Source organism: Cydia pomonella, chromosome 6, assembly GCF_033807575.1.
Source record: "Cydia pomonella isolate Wapato2018A chromosome 6, ilCydPomo1, whole genome shotgun sequence".
Classification (NCBI taxonomy): Eukaryota; Metazoa; Arthropoda; class Insecta; order Lepidoptera; family Tortricidae; genus Cydia; species Cydia pomonella.
Genome location: NC_084708.1, coordinates 4022098 through 4039439, shown reverse-complemented (window position 1 = coordinate 4039439; position 17342 = coordinate 4022098). Strand labels below are relative to the sequence as shown.

At 37.3% G+C, this 17342-nt stretch overlaps 1 protein-coding gene across 6 annotated transcripts in view; it reads left to right on the top strand.

Moving 5' to 3' along the window:
- LOC133518719 (protein lin-10-like) overlaps nucleotides 1–17342 on the top strand; it is a 247449-nt gene that overhangs the window by 22285 nt on the left and 207822 nt on the right. The window lies entirely within an intron of this gene.

Here is a 17342-nt window from a genome sequence, read left to right as displayed (position 1 = left end):
GCTAAGCCTGGTCGTTTTTGATGAATGCATTGATGAAGCTTATCTAAAAGATTAGCATAGTATTCCCCATTAATAGTTTTACCTTTGGGAAGGTAGTCTATCATCAAAATTCCACTAGCATCCCAAAAGACGGAAGCCATAACTTTTCCAGCCGACTTTACAGCCATAGCTTTTTTGGGACCCGATATTCAGTCCACTGTTTTGATTGAATTTTTGATTCTGGCGTGTAGTGGTGAACCCATGTTTCATCTGTTGTTACAAATCGACGCAAAAAATCAGCTTTATTTTTCTGAAAACGATCCAAACATTCTTCCGAATTTTGCACGCGGATTCTTTTTTGATCGTGCGTAAGCAATCGCGGCACCCAACGGGCGGATAACTTTTTCATATTTAATTCTTCACTTAGAATATGATGTACCCGTTCCTTTGATATCCCTGTAGTGTCAGCTATTTCTGATAACTTCAATCGTCGATCTGCCAAAACCATATCGTGCACTTTGGAGACCATTTCCGGAGTTGTGGCACTTTTTGGACGTCCAGAGCGGGCTTCATCTTGGACACTTGTACGGCCTCGTTTAAATTCAGCCACCCAGTTTTTTACTGTGGCGTGAGAAAGAGCACATTCACCTAAAACATTCTTTAACTCTTCATAAATACCTATCCCCTTCATACCCTTCATGTAAAGAAACTTTATCACCGCTCTTTGTTCAATTTTATCCATTTTGAAAACAATCGTCACAATATATTTTCAAATAACAGAAAATCGATAAAATATTTAAGCCATCAAATTTAAATTTCGAACACAGATAGCCAGAGACACGAAGCTTAAATTACGCTAGTTTATTTTTAAATTCAAACTTTTTAAATAGCTAAGGCCAGTTACTTATCATCCCGCCCTCGTATTTAGACGGATTATATCGGGTAAACGTCGGGATGTATTTTAAATTAATTTTACGCGATATCACCCGTCGAAATAGTTTTAGACGGGCGAATGGAAAATATCAAAAATAGGCCTTGGCCACGCCCAAATTATTTGATTTAACGTCACTAATAAGTCACTATTATTTTACCCATTCTAAGATTACATTACTTACCTTCTTACTTTAGTACTTAGTCAGGTCATAAGTTCTGTCACAAAGGTTATAACCAGACATAGAAGTTTTTGTGGCAAAAACGAGTGTTTGAAAAAATTAAACGTCGATAAATCTGTTATCGATAAGTCAGTCATAGATTAATAATTAAGAGAGGTAAATTCTACTTAATTCTAAAACATAAACCGTAGTATACAGTGCTAAAAGAATAGAAAATGACCAATATATTAAAGAAGATATCCAACGTGTTGTGTATTTTGCGGTAGCTATCTTCACTTCATAAAATATAGGTAACGTTAAGGTAACATCGATAACAGACAAGTCGATATTTCATTTTGTCAAACACTTTTTTTGCCACAAAAACTTCTATGTCTGGTTATGACTGATAAAATGTAATACAAAACTTTATTCAAAAAAAGTTAGCCATGATTTAACTCAATATAATTATTTTAAAATGTTGATCGCGACTTTATTTACTACTTGTTTACTTTGGGATTGTCGTTAGAGGCGAATACGCGGCAGCATTCTAAAAAAAATACTTCACAAAAGGGAGTAAAATCAGTGTCACATTAATAAAATGTTACAATTGTTTATTTGTATAAACCTACTTTAATATAACGTTATTTTATCATCAGCAATTATTTCTCCGACAAGTCTGTACTTCAGCGAATATACCCTTCAAACTTAGGGTACTTTTCAATAACACGCTTATTTTTTATTGCCATCCAACGAGTTGGTTTGGTGAAACATGTCCAGTTGCAATTTTGGCAGTCCAATACACGATAAAAGACCCAGCTTTTGTAAGATTCAACCATGTCTTCTTCTTCTTCAACCTAGCGTTTTCCGGCCAAGCATCAGGGTCCGCTTTCCTATCAACCATGTAAAAAAGAAAAATAAATAAGGATCAAAATCATCTTGAAGACGCCGCGTATTTTTTGCGTTTTATTTTATTCAACACATGCATGTATTTTTATAACTTTTTTCGAATATTACATAGAATTATGCAAAAATTGAGACGGTCAATTACGTTAAATTATATTGTTAGCAATTCAACATTAAATAAGCTTTCAATTCTATATACATCTATATATATAGCTATCTGTACCTAAGTATTAGTCCCGCCACTTCGCACACTTATCTCCTAAACTCCGGGATGGTATATAACTCTCCTTCCCTTCAATTACCTCTGTTCAAAATGTCACGTTCCCTCCGTGCTCTGTGATGAAAAGGCAAATAAACAAACCCTAATATTTAATATTCCAATAACGACTCACCAGACTCCATTCATTTATTAATATTAAGTATGAAAAATCTTGTAGTGTTGTAGTACCTCTATATTTATTGTAGTTTTAAAGTGTTGATGGATGGATGGATTTTTAGTTTATTTCATTTATGATTGAGTTTCTTTTCTTATGGTTTCATTCAGTTGACTATAGAATGTATTGAATGTTGAATATGTAGTATTTTTTATGGCTCCTCTACACGATGGTAGTGGTGTTGGATGGCTTATGGCGCGGCGGGATGGCGATAGGATGGTCACGGTGTCGGTTTTTCGTCCGCACATCGAAGGTAGTGGGCCAGCGATGGTGCGTACACATCTACACGTGGCCCATTCCATAGTACGTGCTCTCAACCATTGCATGGCCATCTCCCTGGTCCAGCGCCGGGACATCGTGCAGAGGAGCCATTCGCAAGAGTCGCTTGTCAGTGGAACATAGGCAGAGAGAGATGGAGAATATGATGATGATATTTGTGAGTACATATTTTTAGTTTATTTTTAGTACTTGAACAAAATGTATCATTGTACTTTATGATAAATCAACACCAACTCTAAAATGAAAGCTATAATTTAAACGATGCACTTTCGAATATTTTTATCGTCACAATCGACCGCGTTTAGTACATTTTAATGGCATTTAAACAGCAAAAGAAATTGCTCGGGGCGCACAGAGATGACGCTAAAAGCTTTTACGTTTTCCGGACAAGCAGGGCAAAACTCTTCGCATAAATTATCTGTACAGCTCGCAACAATTGCAAGCGATAAGTACGAGTTGAAAAGATGTTAAGGTAAAGTATTCACGACTTTGTAGACGTCGTTTCAAGTTTTCTGTGAAACGAAACGTAACGGTTTCAGTTTTTGTATTTTCAAGATGTTGCTTTAAATAACAGTTTTATTAATAACCAGTTTCGGTTTCCGAAGCACGTTGCTACCATTGCGACTGAAGTAGACGGAATGTAGAGACCTCGGAAAAAGTTGGCTTGAGCTGCGCAATTTGGCGTTGAGTTTATATGTGTATTATAAGCAATTAAATACTTAATGAATAAACAACCACGGGAACCGGTTGGTTGAGGGCAGCGAATAACCGTTCATTGTGGAGATCCCAGGCCTTTGTCCAGCTATGGACGTCTTACGGCCGAGACGGTGATGAACAAACGATTGGTGATGATAAAGTTGTCTACGTGACAGGACATAAACCTGTAATCTAAGGATCTTAGGACAATTTATTTCTTCTATTAGGATTAAAGACCTTGAGATTTTGATAAGAACATTTTCCAAAAAAGTATGGTATAAGTAAAATGGCCCATTTCAAAACACTTTTGAAACGATTATGGAAATAGCCTCCTGTTCTAAACAATGTAGACCAAAAGTAGATCAACGACAGTTTATTTGGAAATAACGATGCGGCATATCGATGTAATTGTTCTAAAGCTTGCTCGAGCGTATAACGGTACCGCGTGTCTAAAGATTTATGTATTACTTAAGGAACATACGCCACTACGGCTGAGTTACGAAGCATCCATAGAACTTAATTGGTGTCGCCGAGCGCGTTTTCTTATGTAAATGAGCGTATATTGTTTCGTAATTTTCCCAAACATTCCCCCAATAAATTAACCATAATTAATATGAATGACCTTTCAGGCGACGTTCCAAAAGACATTTCGTTATTTAATTAGGAAATTTCCATTCACTGGCTTTCCTGAAATGAATTCAGCTTAAAGAAAAGGAGCAGGTGGCCTATAGGGGCTGGAATAAATAACGTGTATATAAATCTAGCTTAAAATTGCATTGAATAATATGATTCGGAAGACAACAGTCGGGTTAAAATACGTTCGCACGCCGGATATTCGTTTAAATTTAAACATTTTTACGGCGCCATTTGCTTTGAGCAAACGTCCCGCAGTGGAAGTTTGTTCGGTTGATTAACGATGGGTACAATGGGAGAGGATTACGCGGCTTTTTGATTCGCGTCGACAGCGCCAGATGGACTAACGAACAGTGCATCAATCTGATTTGATAGAGCGCTTTTGCAAAAAATAACATCAAAACGGTTTAAAAACTAGATAACGATTGCGAAAAAGCTTTATGGAAATGATGAGATGAACTCACAATTTTATTTTATGATATCGGAGACAAACGAGCAGACGAATCGCCTGGTGGTAAGCAATTACCGTCGTCCATGGACACCAGTCACAGAGGGATTGCAAGGTTTAAAGGTCGTATCGGTCCGGTAACGGTTCCCGTTCATTCCAGTTTAGTTGTGCGAGGCAAGAGGCTTCTGGAAACTATTTTCCAATTACTAATTTCATCTCCACTAACAAATGCATTTCTTTTGAAGTGTTGGTACTAAAATTACTTTCCAATAACTGATAAGTTTTGTTCGACATATTAACTGATCTAATATAGGTGGTGTCGGTTCGAATATCAGATTTATGAGACAAGGCCAAAGGCAGACAGCACATTCAAAGACTTAGATACTTACACCCTTACACAATTTGCCGATATTTTAAACTTTTTATCGGATAGGATAATCTCAAAACTACTTAAATTTAGTTTAACTTGGAAGCTATTTACTGAAATATTGTACTTTTATTTTCCCCAGAAAAGGAAATTAAACACCCGTGAAATATTTTTCACATCATTATAAGGTTTACTAGCTTTGCTGGTTTTCGAGTACCTTAGTACCTATCTAACTGTTTGTTTAAATAAGTAGTAGCTTTACAAAATTTTGTAAGTGGTAAAGTGCATTGGAGTGAACTTCGAAAGCGGGATAATTTTTTAAAATGATATTTGCAATTTTCCCAGCTTTTGAAGTTATCTCAGTGCATCTTATTACAAGTGTTAGTTGAGTTTCATGTTTCGGTTGGGAAGCTAGAAAGTAAACCAACATAATCCCTAAGAAGTCCTCTCCTAAGTGTTTTATTATACTTATATTATTACCGCTTGCTCTGAATACTAAATATATCTCATGGAGATCATATTCACAACATTTTGATCACGTACAGAAATAATGGCGTGTGGAGCAACTATAGCTTTTCATTTCACAAAATTTTCGCTTAGTTACTAATAAAATAACTTATTGAATAGACTTCACATATAATTTAACTGTTAAATAAATATGTTTGACTCGAGCGAAGTCTAGCCCAATTAGGTGTACACTTTTATACTTACGTATTTGCATTTTATAATCGATTTAGTCTATATCATAAATGTTTAGATACCTAGATGCATAAATGCATAAAAATGAAATTAGAAGGAAACAAAACATTTGGCGAAACTTGCGATGGAAGATATGGCCGTCACGCGGGGTTTTACCTTTTATCGTAATTACTCTGAAAATAAACTTCTGGTTAAAATTTTGCTCTTCAGATTCCTCGTTATATCACTAGCTTTTTAGGGTTCCGTAGCCAAATGGCAAAAAACGGAACCCTTATAGATTCGTCATGTCCGTCTGTCTGTCCGATTCTGTCACAGCCACTTTTTTCCGAAACTATAAAAGCTATACTGTTCAAACTTGGTAAGTAGATGTATTCTATGAACCGCATTATGATGTTCACACAAAAATAGAAAAAAAACAATAAATTTTGGGGGTTCCCCATACTTAGAACTGAAACTCAAAAAATCTTTTTTCATCAAACTCATACGTGTGGGGTATCTATGGATAGGTCTTTAAAAATGATATTGAGGTTTCTAATATCATTTTTTTCTAAACTGAAAAGTTTGCTCGAGAGACACTTCCAAAGTGGTAAAAAGTGTGTCCCCCCCCCCCCCCGTAACTTCTAAAATAACAGAATGAAAAATCTAAAAAAAATATATGATATACATTGCCATGCAAACTTCCACCGAAAATTGGTTCGAACGAGATCTAGTAAGTAGTTTTTTTTTTAATACGTCATAAAAATTTAAAAAAAAAATTTTTTTCATCAAACCCATACGTGTGGGGTATCTATGGATAGGTCTTCAAAAATGATATTTAGGTTTCTAATATCATTTTTTTCTAAACTGAATAGTTTGCGCGAGAGACACTTCCAAAGTGAAAAAATGTGTGTCCCCCCCCCTGTAACTTCTAAAATAACAGAATGAAAAATCTAAAAAAAATATATGATATACATTACCATGCAAACTTCCACCGAAAATTGGTTTAAACGAGATCTAGTGAATAGTTTTTTTTTTAATACGTCAATAAATAAATAAAAAAAAAAATTCATCAAACCCATACGTGTGGGGTATCTATGGATAGGTCTTCAAAAATGATATTTAGGTTTCTAACATCATTTTTTTCTAAACTGAATAGTTTGCGCGAGAGACAGTCCCAAAGTGGTAAAATGTGTGTCCAAAGTGGTAAAATGTTGAACAAGATCTAGCAAGTAGATTTTTTTTTAATACGTCTTAAATGGTACGGAACCCTTCATGCGCGAGTCCGACTCGCACTTGGCCGCTTTTTTATACTAAAAGTGTACTGTTTATATGATATGCAGTGTACGATATACAACTGATATAAATGAAAATTAGACATGTTTTCGTGAATTTGTTCCTAATTTATGTAGTAATTCTGTAGAGCGGTCACCACGACACAGGCCTAGCCTAGTGTGGGACCACTGAGCTAGTTATGTCATTTTATCTTCTTTCTTTTAATAAACGATTTTTTTTTATCGAGATATTTAAGGTTATTATTAGAGTCTGCCCTCTGCCCTTGCAAATATATCTGGTTTCCGTATAATATTTGTCATGGAATATTCCCTTGATCACGAAGAAAAAGTCAATATACCTAAAAACTACAATTCTGCGATAGCCACTCTTTAAACAACTTGGATACAAGGAGATGAGTTGCAGGCAAGATGAAAGTAGGTTGACTAGTGATGTATTTTGTAGCAGGAAATGAGATGCCTGCTTTGTGGAGGGGAGTAGATTACATGTTTATAGCTTCGCGTTGATATTGTTTTCACCCGACTGAAGAAGGGGTAATTTTATACTGTTTTTTTAATAATCTGTGGTGGCCGAGTGGCGATTTTCAATCCGGATGTCGCGAAATCTAATCCTCAGTCAAATGAGTATTTCGGAATATTCATTTGATTTTTACCACTTGCTTTTCGTACACGTACTCATTGGTACGAGCCGGGGTTTGAAGCGCGACCTCCGGATTGCAAGTCACACGCTCTTACCGCTAGGCCACCAGCGCTTATAGAATATTTTGAGAAATTATCACCATATAAAATTGCCAGCAGGCAGTAACAATATAAAAGACGACTAGGCGCGTATTAATCATCCTTCCTTGAGTGCAAACCCTTGTTACCAGCCTTCGCTTTAACACACTACGGGCTACGAGTTAACAATAAGTGTGATTGGTTAATAGAGTTAGACCAAGCTAACTTGGCAGCGGTTTTGATAGCACAGACTGTGCAAATGTTATTTTAAACGTCATCATTTGTTTGTGCGAATTGCATTTTAGATTTTTCAAAGTGCATTTTAGATTTTAGACCTATGTTCGTGATTTTTCTAGGAGCGAATGTTAAAAACAAACTCCCCTATTGCTGTAGCTTCATCAAGTGATTTCCACCCACAATTCAACCTTAACATTTAACCACAATTCAAATTCGATTACCGATCATAATCGTTCTAAAATCATCAATTCTACACACAATGCGTCCGCCATCGACACGGCGAAACGAAGATTTGAACAACATCGTGTTGAATGCCGCTTTGTGATTCGCTGGATTATAATCGCAATCGATTTCAATTCCGGGCGCCATTATATTTAAATTCGCGTTGGAAAAGCGACAACTGTGTATCGATAATCCCTATTTTGAAATATGTCGTTATTTATTTACCTCGATCGCTTTTCTGAGTGTAATAAATAAAGACCTCGGGTCAGATACAAATGGAGTCAGTCATTTTTTTCTCGAACGGTAACGGAACGGCGAGAGGTTAAAAGACATGAATCATGAAGCCTCGTGAACTTCAGCTGTCGCTCCGTCGGTGGATTGAATAATACTAGCTGCCAAATAAAAACGTAATAGAAAATACGTAGTAATTTTTCCTGTTTGAGTATACTTCAAAATAACACACAAAAGGAATAAACTAGTTAAAGAGTCGTCAATTCTAACGTCAAATCTACACCATGGGCTCGAGGCTCGAGTAACCGGACGGATTTTAACCATGCATTCCTAAGGTCATAAAGAGGAAAAAAATTATATGACTTGGTAAAATTCGTTTCTTTTTTTTGTGTGCACATTGTGTGTAACATCTTAGCAGAAAAAACCTTACAACGAAAAATTAAAGCTTTTGTATTTGCAGATAAATTTTACGAGTTTCCTTTAAATCTTTAAAATCCGTCCGTATGTACATCTAAACCAAATCACATAGTCGCAACCAAAATGGCGCTTTTCATTAAGTTATTGCAGAAACAAATTTTCACAAGAATTGTCCTTATCTCTAAAACAAGACCGATTTAAGAAGGCTTTGTATATCATTGCTTTTTATTCTCTTAATGCGGCCAAGACTACACCTTTAAAATCTGTTGGGTTATTCGAGCCTCGTCTTTTAGCTAGATTTATTTTAGTGGCAATAAAACTAGAACCAGAGATCTAGAACTTTCGAAGTCTTAATAGCTTCGGAAAAGATTTTATTTTAGTCAAATAAGAGCTACTCAAAGTACCTGAGAGACCTGAGCTCGATAGCTTAGCTCGACCTAGATCCAACGTCAAAGGCGTACTGATAGCCATATAGCAGGCACGATAGGTAGTACCTTAGCTTTCCTATCTTAAGTGCTAAGTCAGGTGAGTAAGGTTAAAGATTAAGGTGTGAACCAACACCAACGGTTATACGCAATAAGCTCTTGAAGTAAAAACACAGCAAAAGTTAAGTTTATATACTAACGGTCTTAAAAATGTCATTTTGTTTTAAATTCTGTACCCCTAGTGTAACTTTGATCGACATCATAACGTGACGAACGCGTTTGCGTTAAGTCTCATTTTGTATAGGATTTTGAGGTTCCAAAACGTCCCGCTTGGCGCGCTCTTTCTAAATCCAATACAAAATGAGACTAAACGCAAACGCGTACGTCACGTTTGGAAATCGAATTTATTTACACTAGGGGTACTGATTCAAAGTTTAAATTTGGATGCGCACGTTTCAGTAACATCGCATCGCTCTAATAATCTTTTCTGCAAAATAAATATGGTATCAGTATCAAATTATCGGTTTCACCGCCCCGCCGCCCCGCCTGGCTTATTATTTGATAGCAAATAATCTGAAAAATTAAACCCGCAAAAGTTCATATTTTTTGGTTTCACATTTATCGGTCAATACAGATACATGTACTATCACGCAATCAAATGTAATTTTTACTTATCCTAATTTTGGACATCAGTGTTTATATTTTCCAGATAGCTACCAGAAGTATTTGATACTTAGTATGAAAACTTTCGCCCACAATAGTTTACATTTTTGCCACGATCCTCGCTTTTAGGCGGATTTCACAGCGGTACGGATATTGCGGATCTGTCAGGACATCTACACGCATGGCACTGTTTCGCTCACACACCGGGCTTGCGGATAAGTGTGATAACCGCGTTAGATCTTCCACACACGTATTAGGCCTCTCAAAACATAGATGTCGTCACGCGACCAAAATAAATGCTCGCTGTAACGGGCTGAATACTAAGTTGCAATCCTCGACATGATTAAAGGACTCGAGACCACGGTACGTGACACATTGTGTCGATTATGTCAGGATGAGTTAGGTCATGAATGATCATGATATAACAAGGTTTTGGCCTAGCTAGACTTAAGTCCTATTTGGACGGTTTAAGAACTTGCATGCGATTTTCGTTAAATTGCGTTATTTGGTCGATCGACTGAATTTTTGCACTCTGTAGTTACCCTAACTTCTACTAGTCAGCAACTACTCTACTAATAGCTAGTATCCAAAATTGCATGCAAGTTCTTGAACTGTCTAAATGGGTCTTAATATTATAATTGAACCGTGATAAAATTAAAAAGTGATGTATAACTATCACTTTAGAAGACACTGATTTGATCCTCCTAGAGGCGTTTATATACCTACACTTTTTCTTTCGTATCTATATGGCATTGCACTGTCTTTTTCACAAATCGTTTCTTCCGTATCTAGGTATATGTCATTGTACTTTAGAATGTGAAATGTGTTTTTCAAAAATCGTTATAGGTTCACATTTTTTATTATTCTAAGAGTTTAGGTTATTCCTACTCAGAATATTGAGTTGACTACTGATTTGATTCTTCTCTAGAAACAAAACCAGACCCAATTTTTCCGAATCTTCAACGCTACTTTTTTATTAACTGTCTTCTTAACAAAGTACGGGAGGGATTTTAATAATTGTCGAGTTTTCTATACACATCTATGAACTATTATATTATTATGTTCCTTTTGTGTCTACCTAATATCCAACTTTGCGGCTGTATAATACAAAATGGCGATATTGATGTGACAGTATAAAAAAATATCGTGTATGAAAGTTGTCACAAGTTGTACCAAAGTCACGCTGTACGGCATTTGCAGTTTGACAAAGAGTGGCATTGCCATCTTAAGTGTCAAATTTCTATTAAAATATGACGTTTATAATAACACTCCTCACTTTGTTCTATTCAAATCGTTGCAAATTTAGCTAAGGCGGACTCTAATTACGAAAATTACATAATATTACGAACATTGTCTCCTTGGAAGCAATTATAGATCTCACCAGAATGTCCCATTATAAACTGTTGTCAGTGGCTAATTGACCAACCTATTGTAATCGGAGCATCTGGCACGCACGGATTGTCAAGTAAATCGCCGTAGATAGGATCTAGGATCTAGATCCCTATCCCTAGATTGTAGGGTTATCGAATGCAATGATGGTTTGACATGACAAGGTTAATTGTATTTGCGCCAATTTGGATTTGCGAAGTCATCAACAAAAATGACCATTCCACCACCATTCAATGCATTGAATCAGGTACAAAATCAATGCTCATTGTTATAAATGGCTGGTTTACGGTTTGTTTACTGTTCAGTTGACCTTTTTACTTGAAAAAAAAGTTTCTGTCAGACCATTCAATTGGTACTGTAACCCTGTGTGTCCTTGTAATTCGCCGTGTGTTGTGTAAATGTCCACTTACAAAGCAATTATGTAACTAAGCGCCAGTTTGGATGCGCGACGTGCCATCAACAAAAATGACCATTCCACCACCATTTAATGCATTGAATCGGGTATAAAATCAATGCTAATTGTTATAAATGGCTGGTTTACGATTTGTTTACTGTTCAGTTGACCTTTTTACTTGAAAAAGAGTTTCTGTCAGACCATTCAATTGATACTGTAACCCCGAGTGTCCTTGTAATTCGCAGTGTGGCGTGTAAATGTCCACTTACAAAGCAATTATGTAACTAAGCGCCAATTTGGATGCGCGACGTGTCGCCGGTATTGACCGTGAATCGGGTTCGGAATCAATACTGATTGTTACGTTATAAATAGCTGCTTTACGACGTTTTGTTTAAGGTTAAGTTCACGCTATACTTATTCGCTTAAAGTTATTTGAAAGAATATTAGTAGAATGCCAAAAATAATAAAAATAAGTAGTACTGCAAATCTTCTACTCGATCTGATTTCTTTGTAAGTATAATGTTTTTTAGCAACGAAACCTTGTACCAGACATATGCTACGTAAATATCATGCCAAGTTTCGTGTCATTTAAGGAAAGTTGTTAAGTATTAAAAATGATTGACTCGGGAACCAATATCTATGCTTGTCACATAAATAAATGCCCTTAACAGGATTTGAACCCGGGACCATCGGCTTCATAGGCAGGGTCACTTACCCACTAGGCCAGGCTGATCGTCAAAACGATGCTAACTTCAACTGTATGGGAGCGGTCTTCTTGGCGGCGAGTTCGTGTGACTCTTAACTGGCTGGTATATTTCGCTCAGAACCAGTTACAAAATTGGCTTGTCTACTAAGGGCCTGTTTCACAAAGTCTGCGGGCCTGTTTCACAATGTCCAAGTAAAGTATTGGATAGCAATTTAATAAATAAATTAACTGCCAGATAAAATTTCGTACAAAACTTAGCATTTTATCTACCAGTTAAGCTTATAGCCAGCTGTCACCCTTATCTTATACCTTTAAACGAGCAATTCTTGTATATATATATGTATATATATTTCCGGGATCTCGGAAACGGCTCTAACGATTTTGCTACAATTTGGTATATGGGGGTTTTTGGGGGTAAACAATCGATCTAGATTAGTCTTATGTTTGGGAAAACGCGTGTTTTCGAGTTTTCATGCGTTTTTCTTTCGACGCAGAATATGGTCGCTAATTTCGTATTACCGGCCACTGTCCGTCTGGTCCAGCGGGTTAAGACGCGGACTGCTAAACGAGTGTTACGTGTTCGAATCTCGCCCGGTGACTAACTTTTTTTTTTTATATGTTCAAGTTTATATATATATTTTTAATTTTTATTGTTTTAGTCAAGTTAAATGTAGTAAAAAATGTAGTTAAGATTATCACCTATACACCACCATATTACAATAAATAGTTATAACCGAGCAATGCTCGGTCGCCCAGGTACTTTTATTATAATAATAGAAGTCACTGAAAAATATCAAGCACGTGAATGGATAAACATAAACCACTAAAGAAGCTAACTCAACTAAGTTCCTAGTTTTGTCACCGGCCTGAAGTTTGTCAGCAAATGGCTCATATAATTTGCAGTTTGAACACTAACTACATTTCACGCGCAAGTTGCGCAGGTGAAGTGTTCCGGCTAAGTTCGGAAATTAAAGCGCATTGTTGACTGAAAGTAGTGGCACCGTTCATAAAGCTTACAGATATACGGTTTGCAGGTTTGCAGGTGAGTCCAGCACTCAAATGAACCAGGGTATTATATAGTATTTTATGCAACTGTTGTATAAGAAAGGTCAAAAACGGCGAGTGGGAAAAAATATCTTTTTAATTAGGTATTTTATTCAAAATAACACAAATAACACTATTGTTTTATTGACCGAGCGATAGCGAAAGTCTCCGTTTCAGTTTGGGTAAAATTGCTTTCGTACCTATGTCCGGATGTTCTCCTTAACAAGCAGACTCAATAATTACATAGGTATAAGTACTTTTTTTTTATCGATTCGGTTTTTGGATATTTTTCAAAATGGCGGAGCCTTTGGGGTTGGCGAGGTCTACAGCTCACAAAACCACTACTTTTAATGCAGAGAAAATATTTTTTTCCTCTTACCTATCCAAATGTTTTTGTCGCAAACTTAAAAGTCGCAACTTTCGTTGTAGAACGCGTTAAGCGCGTGTAGCAACCTAGCAATTGGCTGTCGTAATATAATTGGATAAGTTCCAAAAGTCCAAAGGCCTATCAGTGTATCTGGGTTGTCATATGTTTGACTCGCCTGCTTCACGAGAAGCGATTGTATTAACGCAGTTCCACGTTGGATCGAGATAGGCGCGAGTTGGATTCTGGCTAACTTGATTAGTTGTTACATGAAGTGCTGCGTTTCTTTCTACGATTTATTCGTAGATCAAGTATGTAATGTTAAAAAGAAGTACCCACTTAGGGCGGCACGTATTACAACCCTATGAGGTACAGAACATTACGGCCCAAAGAATCTGGATTTTCCTGGATTCAACGGGCATCAGTAATGAACTTTAAAGGGCTGTCACAATAGATCACTACCTGGTCGACGTGGCACTCAAAGGCCCACAAACCCCAATATAATAACCACACACCAGACCAAACACACCAAAACAACAAAAACAGACCAAAAGTATGAAAACAAGCTTATATGACAATAAAAAACTGATTTTCATGCGATGGATTTTTATACTACAGTATTTTTCAAACACGACGGGCACGCTGACGGATGTCATATCCCGTTTATAACCTTAAAACGCTAAATTTCCCAAAATAGTATTGAGGTGACAACTGTCACCGCACCCTTCGTGTTAGATAAATAATAAACATTACTCATACTCATTTACAATTCGTATTATTGACAATTAGAAAAGAGAATTTAAAAAATATTTTTATTCAAGTATTATGTCGTAAGTCCAAATGTCCCTGATAATCATGCGACGTTTGCACTACGTGCTTGGATTGGACACATGCGGACTGGTACCCTTTTTGGTACTGCAAAAACGTTCAATGTCTTTTAGGTTAAGGCTCGATAGTTTTAACTATATTAAATTATTAATATCGTAATGTCACCATATTGACATGGCAAGCAATATTTTGAAATTGCTAATCCATACAGCTGAGTCGTATATGAATTAACAAATTCTTTTAAAGTTCTTAAACACTGAAACTGCTACGAATATTCCAAGTTACTAAAAACCTTGTAAAACTTCCTAGCCCGAGGCAAGCATTTGCAAACTCATTTTGGAACCTTCCTACCCCCTTTTATACCTATGACAACGTGAAAGTTCATGCATGCCAGGATTATGCCTCTATTCAATAACCCGTTTCCATGCATACCAACTAGGAAATGATGAAGTTAAGCTCCCTGCGTAGATCACCTCACACTAGATCGTACTTATACGGTATCGTAAAGGATGACACGCTAGAACAGTTCGAGAGCATTACGTGATCACAGATTACCCATCATAGAAAACGAAGAGTCGGAAGCCTCGGAGGTCGCGTTATAGCGTGAATCATCCTTTACGATAACCTATAAGTACGATCTTTAAACATCTTCGCACCGAGATAATATCTACTCTTACATATGGGCTCTGATGCAATTTGTATGTCCGTGTCGCAGCCAATATGACAACTGGCCTGACCAACTGGCGCCCCACAATATCCTAATAGCGACCCTGCGGTGCTCCACTACACTACAAGGCGGAGTCGCCATTCAATGGTGGTTTAAGAATGCCTTTCCACTGAGGCGGAGATGAGAGCAAGAGGAGAAAAGAGAGGAACCCACATCTCTTCTTCGCCCCGCTGGGTTACTTTGCTAATGATTGATTTCCGCACGTCTCTTATCTCTGCTCATCAATGGTAGTCCTACTACTGGATATTCCGTCATTTCTCCTGGTTCCCCCGGTACAAATGGCATACGTAAACGCATAGATCGTCTTTAACAGTTCTAACTTCCAATCATGACAACTGGCAGAGTGGGCGTGGGCATAATTTTGAGAATCGTCAGAAAATCTATACAACGCGTGCGTGTAACACGTACGCCAAGTTGCCGTAGGTTCAGAAAGCGGCTGCCAAAAATTTAGCATTCTTCAGGATTTCCTTTAGGGTCTTCGACGATTCGAATTCTGTTTTTTTATTTTTTACTTTCGCTCGATAGAAAAAAAACACGAACATAGGTCTAAAACGCATTTTAAAAATTTGTAACAATGTACAAAAGCTTAAAATATGAAAATTGCTTCTAAAAATTAAAATTCAAAAACATGATATCCGCGGTCCTGAACACGCACATCCATCTCGCTCACGCTTACGCTAGTGAGAGTGAGAGAAGTACACGAACCTATAGGGCCTTAGACCGCCAAAGATGTCAACTGAAGCGCGTGGCTACAGCCCAGTATCAACCTTCGTGCATTCCGACAAGGTTCACAATGACGCGCCGCACACGATAAGTGTGACGTTCACATGGTTAATGCGGGATCTATTAGTTAGTCATCCACGGTGCTATCACCTGCATAATCGCATCGCAAACAAGCGTCATACCGCCTTTGAGGGCTTATAAGGATATAACTGACACCAGTATTACCCGTTACAGGGATACCGATTATACAGAGGACCGTAATCGGTACGTTCATACGTCAGTCCGGCCAACTTGGCTGATTTATTATCGTAGAATACTTGGTGGTAGGAGTCTTAGCCAAGATGGGACACTGACGATACCGATTGTCGAATGTGTGGCGAAGAGGAAGAGAGTAATACATCGAATGTGTGAATGTCACGCCCTCGCGAGACAGTGAATGAAAGACTTTGGAGCAGGCTGGGTGGTGGGATGGCATCAGTAAGTGCCCCTGGAAACAATATGAATAGGTAGAGTAACCAGCGAGCCGTGTCACAAGCATTTTTTATTTAATTTTGAGTATGTCTACAATTTTTCCAATCAAATAAATGCCATTTTACTCACAATAAAGACCACGTCAGGTTCAGGATCACATCATATCTTTTCTAAAACATCAATAGATTGGTACCCATCGGTATACGGATTGGCCCAAAAAAACGTTGACATATATTTTTTACTGCTGCATCGATATAAGTAATAATGCAACTCTATGTAATATGAACGCTCGCCTACATTGAGGTGGTCGATCGTCTTACATTACCAAAAGATGTTGGCTACATGTACATAGATTCGAATCCTAAAACCACCACGACATAGCCGCATTTTAAACGAAATTGTTGCTTTGGCACGCGCTCAACACGGGAACCCACCCACCGCTCGCACAAAATAAACAATGGCTTTTTTTACAGGTTATTAGGAGGCGTAAAAGTCATTTGAGAAAATTCATACTATATATAGGTAAATGAATTAACATTGGCATACGCTGCCGCTATTCAGTATTCTTTACTTCAAAGCGGGCGCTAACTTGAACCGACCCTTTTCGCGAATTAACTGCTTTTTTGAGACAAAAAGTAACACTTAGCGATATTAAATAACTCCACTCCCGTTAAATGGGTCACAGCGAAATCACAGCGGGTGAAAAACTTTACAATTTACTCTGGCTATAGACTATCTCACACAGAATCCGCGTTGTAAAGGTCTTGCACACTATATCAATACTGTGGCACCAAGCACCAACTCAACTCACTTTCGGTTCAATTTAGTGTACCACGAGTAGGTAGACGACGCGCAAATACGCACGCACATCGTACACGACAATTACTTCCATCAAATTTAAAAATTGTACTGTAAGAAATATTTCATGAAAGTACTTACACTAAATTAACATACGTATCTGGAATGAATATATTTTTGGGTTCTTAG